Source organism: Chinchilla lanigera, unplaced genomic scaffold (assembly GCF_000276665.1).
Source record: "Chinchilla lanigera isolate Chin_1 unplaced genomic scaffold, ChiLan1.0 scaffold00124, whole genome shotgun sequence".
Classification (NCBI taxonomy): Eukaryota; Metazoa; Chordata; class Mammalia; order Rodentia; family Chinchillidae; genus Chinchilla; species Chinchilla lanigera.
Window position 1 is genome coordinate 1,500,332 of NW_004955525.1, and position 8,589 is coordinate 1,508,920.

Sequence of the window (8,589 nt, forward strand, 5' to 3'; positions counted from 1 at the left end):
CCCTGTGCGCCGGAAGCCCTTCTTCCGGGGAACCACGAGACCGGGAGTGAGTCGCCGGTCGGCTCTCCCCTCCCGAGGCTCCCCGTGCAGTGGGGGCACGAGATATTTGTCCTTTTTCTGAACACAAGTAGCTAAAAATTTTTTCCACTGTTTTGTTTGGTTTTTCTCTCCATTGGTAATTTATTTTGCTATGTAAGACCTTTTAAATAGGATGAGACCCTAGGTATTGATGCTTTATAGTATTTCCCATGCAATCAGGGTTTTTCTCAGGAAATCTTTGCCTACATCTGGATCTTCAAGGGATCTAAGTACTCTCTCTTCCACCACATTGAGTGTTTCTGTGTAATATTTACATCTTCACTCTATTTTGATTTTGGTTTAGTGCATGATGAGAGATATGGGCTACATTCAGTTATTGGCTTCTGGAAAACCAATTTTTGCAGCATCCTTTATTTAAGAAGCTCTCTCCTCCAGTGAAGGTGTTTAGACCCTTTGAAAAGAGCAAGTGACTGAATCTGTTTTGTATTGTTTCTTCATCTTTTAATCTGTTCCTTTGAGAGTCAGATCTTTTTTATAGTAGCTTTGTAGAATAATTGCACACCAGGAATCCAGGAATTGTGATGTGCCTTGCCATGCCTTTGTTGTCTAGATTTGTTTTTGCTATTCTAGGACTCCTCAGTTCCAAATGACTTTTAGGATTTTTTTTTCTAGTTCTATGAGTTATATTAATGATATTTTGTCAGAGATTGCACTAAATCTGTAAAAGAATTTTGGAAGGATGAACATTTTCTGTATATTGGTTTCTCTTACCTATAAGTAAGGTATAACTTCCCAATTTCTGATATCCTCTTCAATTTCCTGTTTTAGAGTATGGTAATTTTCATTGTATAGATCTTTTAATTCATCTGTTAGATTAATTTCTAAGATTTGATTTTTTATGCTGTTGTGAAATGCGTTGTTTCCATAGTTTCTATCTCAGTCATTTTGATATTTGTGTACAAGAATGCTCTTGACTTTCGAGTGTTGATTTTGAATCCAGGTGCTCTACTGAATTCCTGATTTAAATCTAGAAATCTTTTGGTGTAGTTTTTCGGATCTTCTAGTTTGTATCATGTCCTCAGCAATTCATAATAATTTAACTTCTTACTTTTCTATCATTATTCCTTTTCTTTCTTTTTCATGTCTAATTGCTTTGGCCAATGTTTCCATAACTATAATAAATTGGAGCGGTGGTAGTTGATATCCTTGTGTTCTTCCTGATTTTGAGTGAAAATTTTCAGCTTTGGCCATTTATAAGGATGTTGGCTGTTGGGTTGTCGTATATAGTGTTTATCCAATTGATATCAAAACTTTCTATCCCAATTTTCTGTAGGGCTTTTATCATGGATTTGGTTGTACTTTGCCAAATTATTTTTCTGTGTCCATTGAGATGATCATGCTTTTTTTTTTCATTTTGCCTCTATTGATATGGTGTATTACATTTATTGATTTGTGTGTGTTGAAACATTCCTGCATCCTTGGCATAATTACTTCTTTGTCATGGTGAATAATCTTAATGATTCATTGCATTCTGTTTGCCCGAATCTTATTTAGGACTTTTGTGTCTGTTCAATAGGGAGATTGGCCATGTAGTTCTCTTTTTTGGCTGAGTCCTTCTCTGGTTTCAGTATCAGGGTAATACATGCTTCCAGGAATGAATTTGGGGATATACTTCCTTAAATTTCATTAAGGATTTTCATCATTAAGGCATGATTCTTCTCTATATTTCTTGTCAAACGTTGCAGTGAATCCATCAGGACCTGGGCCTTTCTTTGTTAGTATGTTTTTAATTACATTTTCAATTTCATTGACTGATATAGGGTTATTTACAATTTTACATCTTCTTGATTCAGTTTTGCCAGTTAATATCTATCTAAGAATCTGTCCATTCTCTCTCTTTAGAATACAGGTTCTCAAAGTACATATTTATTTTCTTCTGGATTTTGAGAGGATCTATCGTGATTTCACCCTTTTCATTCCTAATTGCATGAATTTGAGTCTTTTCTTTCCTATCTTTTGAGGTTGCCTGAAGGGTTATCAATTTTATTTAATCTTTCAAAGAAGCAATGCTTTGATTCATTGATTCTTTGTATAGTTTGTTAGTCTCAGTTGCATTAATTTTTGTTCGTGTCTTTAGAATTTCTTCCCTCATATGAGTTTTTGGTGCTGCTTGTCATTCTCTTTTTTTAGGAGTCTGATGTTCAACATTAGGCTGTTTATTTTAGCTTGCTGTGTTTTCCTGATGAGAGATTTCACTGCTGTAAACTTCCTTCTTAAAACTGCTATCATTACTTGTCCTATTTTCCATTATGTTGTATCAGGTGGTCATAGGTGCGGCTTTTCATATGTAGCTAGTTGTAGGATATGTGTTGCTGAAATTAAATTGTTTGATGCTGGCACTGAATTTGTGATGCTGGGATTATGAGCGCCCCACCCTGGGAGGTTGAATCTAGACTGTGTGATTGATTCATAGTGCAATGCTCTGATTAAGGGTGCTGGGTTTAAAGGTGGGTGATTACTAGTTTACCTCACTGATTAGATTGCCATTGCTCTAATCTTGGTAGATCAGATACAATATAAGCAACTGAAAGCGACTTGTCTGGTTCTTTCTCGATGCTTTTGCTGTTTTCTGCCACCATAAAATGTTGCAGCTCTGCCATGTGCCACTGTGGCCTGGAGCCAGTTGATTATAGGCTAAAACCTCTTAAACAGTGAGCTTAATAAAGCCTTCCTTCTTTAACTTTGGGTATTGGGTATTCTGTCTCAGCAACAAGAAAAATTAACTAAGACACCCAATGGTGTATCACACATATATAATAACAAAATGTGTATTCAAAACAGATACACATGAAATTTAAATAAAAGGACCAAATTTAAAGAGATGTCCAAGTTTGACCATTTTACATCTGTAAGGTCTAAACATATAATGTATAAAGGACAGCACTTAGTCGTTACTTTGTATTAAGCTTACATAGTCTTCACTGTATAAACTTAACTCTAATGCTTAGACACATAGCATAGCTTGTTTTCAGATGTATATGTGTATGTTCAAATATATAAGCTATCTTATAAACTAAAATAATAGTTGTTGATTTACCCAATCATAAACTGATTATTGGCAACATTTTACATTCTATCTTTCAAGTACTCTTTAACTTTTAAAGCTCATTTTTTTAACCAAAAAAAAAAAAAAAGATGAAAACATGAGAAACCACCTGAGTAAAATATGGAAAGTTTTGCTGTTAAATCCAGGTTTAAAGGTTTAACCAGGAAGATTTCAGTGCTTTAAGAGAACCTTACTTCTTTACACACAGAAAGCTTAACCTTTTATTTTAAAACAATTTAAATATACCTTAACAGTTACTTTTGTTGACTTATGAGAACCAAATCATAATATTTGACCATCTTAAGCTATTCATACTATCCATAACCAAGGAAATAAACTCTTAAGTTTTTACAGAAAATTATCAATGTATATTGTATTTATAAAACCAATCTTTGGTATCTCAATTAGCTAAAAAGTGGGTCAAATTATTTTACCAAATTTGGATTTTTTTTATTGCTACTCACTCTTAACCCAGTGGGCAAAGATATTTTGGCTATATACTGAGTGCTTCTTTATCTACATGTCAAATAAAATAGAAATTATACCTGAAGATTACATAGAGAAACAAACACAGCAAAATAATCATATATACCTCTTAGCTATCAAACCTTAAGCCTTCTATTTGTAAATATTATATAAGCCTTGATACTATCAATCCTCATCCCTTAATATTTTTGTCTACCCTGAGGATTTATATAAATGGTCTTTCCATGGAAATCTGAAAAAAGAACCATGAAGGAAAAAAAAGAAAAAGGAATAGAAATTGTTGACCTCAGAACATATTTTTTTTTCTAAATAACGCAGCTGTAAGTGCTTTAAACAGTTCTTAATACACACTGAAGATACATATGGACAAACATACTTAAGACTATTGCATTTAAATTAGGGTGCACTATCAGATATATCTGGCCAATATATCTACAATAACTCTTTCACATTTTTAACATTATAAGTATAAATAGACTAGTCAGAACTTTTTACAGATCAATTAACTTTGACCTCTTGTGTTATGGTTTGTGTTCAATGTCCCCCCCCCAAACTACATGCAGTCATGGGGTGGGCTTCTAGAATGTATGATTGATCCATGATCCAATGCTGGGATTATGAGTGTGAGTGCTGCACTTGCCCTGGGGTGGGTAGTTGGCATACAGTGTAAGGGAGGGAAAGAGGCTGTTGCTGCCTCTCCTCCCTTTTTGCTCTTGCTGCTGTTGCTGTTTTCCACAACCATAAACTGTTGTCTTTTGCCATGTGCCACTCTACCTTGAAAGCAGCCAAGTATGGACTGAAACTTCCACACACTGTGAGTTAAATAAACCTTTCTGTTATGGTTTGTGTCTTGATGTTCCCCAAAGCCTCATGCACTCATAGGAGGGGCTTCTAGCATTTATGATTGATCCATGGTTCAATGCTAGGATTATGGTTGTGAGTGCTACACCCACCCTGGGGTGGGTAGTTTGCATAGAATGTGAGAGTGGAAAGGTGGCTTGCTCTTCCCTCTTCCGTTCCTCTATTTTGCTGTTGTTGAATTTGCTGTTTTTGACCACCATAAATGGTTGCCCTGTGCCATATGACATTCTGCCTCGGAGCCAGGCGAGTATGTACTGAGACCTCCACAAAATGTGAGCTAAATAAACCTTTCCCTCTTTAATATGGGTGTTGGGTATTTTATCTCAGCAACGAGAGAAAAGTAACCAAGACACTTTCTGTCCTTCATTCTGGGTGTCAGGTATTTTGTCTCTGCAGTGAGAGTAAAGAAAGCAAGACATCTTGTAATAAGAATGGGAAAGGAAGGGCCAGGAATGGAGCTCAGTGGCATAGCACCTGCCAGGCTATGGCAAAGCCCTGAGTTTGATTCCTGGCACACACAAAAAAACCTCAAATGGAAAAAAAATACCCCTTTCACACCTGTGCAAGAAATAACTGTTTTTAAGAAATGGCTTAGGCTGAAGGTTTATTGTACTGAATTAGCCAGCCATGCAGGCTTCTCATTGTTTCTTCAATAACCATAGTTGTTTGATAGACACAGGAGAGAGTCAACATTACTGTTTTTAGAGGCACATGCAACAGATGCCCTTAAAGGGACAGACTGTTAAAGATAATTTCAACTATGTCTAGAGGGTAAGGAGGCCAGATTTGGGTGTAGAAAGAGACTCTGTTTCACACTAGGTGAAACAAGGGGAGAGAATATGTCCCAGCCTTTCCCCCTGGCTCTGTCCACAATGTGAGACATTCCTTAAACTTAAACCTGTCTGGCATCAGTTGTGAGGAAGTAGTCAGAAACAGGTTAGGCACTGTAGTGGATTGATAACTGGTGGTCAATTTATAACCCCCAGCTGAACTGAGTGAGTGGTGCTGGGTGTGGGAGGCCCAGCTGAGGACTGTTGTCAGCAGCATAAGAGGCAGACCTGGAGGAGAAGAAGCAGGCTGTTGGGAGCTGGGAGAAGCTGTTGGGAGCTGAGAGAGACCGTGGGGAGCTGGCTTCCTGATGAACTTGGCTGTTTTCATCCTCCGAGGAGCTCGGGACCTCGCTGGCACTGAGAATGGCTTCAGTTCACTTTGGGGATCTCTGGTCCTCACTTTGAGCATAGCTTCCTGGTTCCGGAGGGGAAGATGGTGCATTGCCGGCCTCCTGGAAAAGCTTGCTGTGTTGGCTTCCCTGATGGGAACTTTGCCATCCTGGTCATCGGAGGAGCTCGGGACCTCACTGTTGCCGACTATGGCTGTGGTACCTTTTGGGGGAGCCCTGGTTCTTCTGAGCATCACTTCCTGGCTCCAGTGCAGATCCCTCAGCCTGCTAGCACAAATCCTTCTTCCTGCTGGCACAGACTTTGTAGATTCCACCGCTGACCTTTGGGCCTTTCCAGCAGATCCATGAAACAGGTCTGCATGAGACATTGTCATGGGTTCTGGGCCTCCAGGTGGATTCATGGGAGGCATTGTTATGAGCGCCGGGTATTCAGCTCAACTCATGTAGGACATTGTTGTGGGATCCAGGCCCTCAGCTGGATTCCTTGGTCTTAGTGTGTGGACAGATTTCCTGCACTCTTTTGTATACTGTTCTTTGGGTGACTTATAAATAATCATATAAAGTATGTGTCCTGTATTATGTTGTTCCCCTTGCAAAATAAGCTGCCCCAAACCAACACAGGCACACTTACCATGCACGTGAACCCTCTTCTTTGTGATCTCATGACCCTTGCCTCATGGTTAGCAATAGGCTTTCCTTTCCAAAACCCCTCAGTTTGCATTTATGCAAGAGGGTTGGGTTCTGGAAAGAAGAGAAGTTCTGGAAAGAATTTATGACAAGATAATGTCCTCTGGGTACTAGGTCTGTGCCTACACCTTCATGCCTGTTTCTGTTTAAAACTCTTCTTAAACTCATAAAGGCCCCTCAAAATGTTTCTGAGCTAGCAGTGAAATTGTCTGTGCTATAAAAACCAGACAGTCTTCCCTGGAGAGCAGCCTTCTTGAGGAGAGGGGGAAGTGAAAGGAGTTAGATCACAGTTCTGCCTCAGGGCAGGATGGTTGATCAATTGGGGCTAAGTCATTTCCATTTATTCTTCAAGAACTTGAGGATTAAATCTAGACCAGAGTTTTACAATACATCCTAGAATCCAGCAACCACAGAGAAGAGAATTTCTTTGACAAAACACTGTTGCAAATTGTGTTATTGCTTTAGAGCAGGGCATTGGGGAAGCGACAGAAGAGTGATTCTATGTATGGCACAAGAACTAAATACTCACCATTTTCAAGGCAGGAAGACAGTGAAGATCAAGCTGTCCGAGGGTGGGAATCTACTTCTTAGCTAAACATGCCTTCAAACGCAAAAGCTACAGGTGACTGTGGGTTCACTGCTAAGCAGAAAATTAAGCCAATAATCAAAGAACCTGAACATTTGCATTCAAACCTTTTCAAAGAGAATGAACTGGAGAAAATACAATGGCAGTTTGAAGAGCCCCAACCATATTGTTTGGGGATTATTTGTCAACTTTATTTTAAGATTCTGAGCTGAGAAGTTTTAAGATCCCAGCCTGCAAAAGAGATCTTTCATCTCAGGGTATAGATAGAGGGATGTAATGTTCCAGAAGATTCCTGCCGTCAGGCTGTAGGGTCAAGAAATCTCTGAGATATTTCTGAGCTATCTACCTAATTGCCCAGGCCCCTCTGAGCAGCAAGGCAAGGCTAGGTTTTACTCAAACTTCCCTTTGAAATCCTGCACTCATTGTCCACAGCTTACACTTTAGTGAAAACCAATATGTCAGTTTCTTCCCTCTCCTGCCCACATGCATGATGAAAACCAGACTTAGGAGGAGAGCAAGGAGCTTGGTGCTTTTCGAGAGTGAGGAAGTGAGAGAGTAAGGGAGAAAAGTAAATCTCTGGATACCTGGTTGCTTCAAGTCTGCTGTAGTTTGAGTTTTACAAGAGGAAGCAATACGCAGAACAGAACTGATAGAATTATTTTAGAATAGTTGCCAAAAAAGTCATATACAAAGAGACTGCATGAAAACAGTCCACACACTAAAGACTAAAACAATCCAGCTGAGGGCCTTGACCCCCTGGCAAAATGGCCTGCTGAAGACTTAGAGGTCATAACAATGCCCCCATGAGTCCAACGGTGACCAATAGCCCTTGACAGTGTCTCATGAAGGCCTGTTTTAAGGGACCTTTGCTGGGAAAGTCCAAAGGTCAGTAGTGGAAGCTAGCAATTCTGTGCCAGCAGGATGGAGTATGTGTGCTGCTGGGCTGAGGGATCTGCACTGGAGCCAGGATACAATGCTCAAAGTAAAAAACAGAGCTTCTTCCAAAGGTACGAGAGCCATCCTCAGCAACAATGAGGTCCCAAGCTCCTCTGATAACACCTGAGTCCATATCAGAAAAGCCAGCACAACATGCATCTCCAGGAGACTGAGCAGTGCACCTTCTTCCCCTCCAGAGCCAGGAAGCGATGCTCAGAGTAAGTACCAGAACTCGCCCAAAGTGAACCATTGCCATTCTCAGTGACAACAAGGTACCAAGCTCCTTGGATGATAAGAACAGCTGCATTCATATCAGGAAAGCCAACATGACAAGGTCCTCCGGGAGAACCAACAGTTTCAGGAGATCCAACAGCTCTCAGGAGCACAAACAGCTCTCAACAGCATCTAAACTTCTCCAGTACTGCATCTTGTGCTGCCAACAACAGCGCTCAGGCGGGCCTCCCACACCGAGCACCACATTGCTTCAGTTCAGCTGGGTGTTACAAGTTGACTACCTGTTTTCAATCCACCAAAAAGTCCATAAACTTTACTGAGTCCTGTGGATAGTGTCAGCTGTCACCCTATCTGCCGATTGTATGTGCACACCTTGAGACATGATACTAGCCACCAACAAGACATGAGCCATGGCATCAGGCAGACTGAGTATATGCCCTTCAACTTTGAAAGAAAGCTTAAAGAACTGTTTAG